Below are 231 nucleotides of genomic sequence, written 5' to 3' on the forward strand. Positions count from 1 at the left end.
ATAAATAAAAATTTTTAAAAAAAAAATTAATATAATAATTATTTTTTTTAAAAATTTATATTTATAAAAATTAAAAATTATATAAATTATATTAAATAAAAAAATAAATAAAAATAAATTATATAATATTTAAATTTAAAAATAAAAAATTTATATAAAAAATTTTATATAAAATTAAAATTAAATTATAAAATATTTTAAAAAAAATATAAAAAAAAATATTTTTTTTTT

This window comes from Penaeus monodon, chromosome 20, assembly GCF_015228065.2.
Source record: "Penaeus monodon isolate SGIC_2016 chromosome 20, NSTDA_Pmon_1, whole genome shotgun sequence".
Classification (NCBI taxonomy): domain Eukaryota; kingdom Metazoa; phylum Arthropoda; class Malacostraca; order Decapoda; family Penaeidae; genus Penaeus; species Penaeus monodon.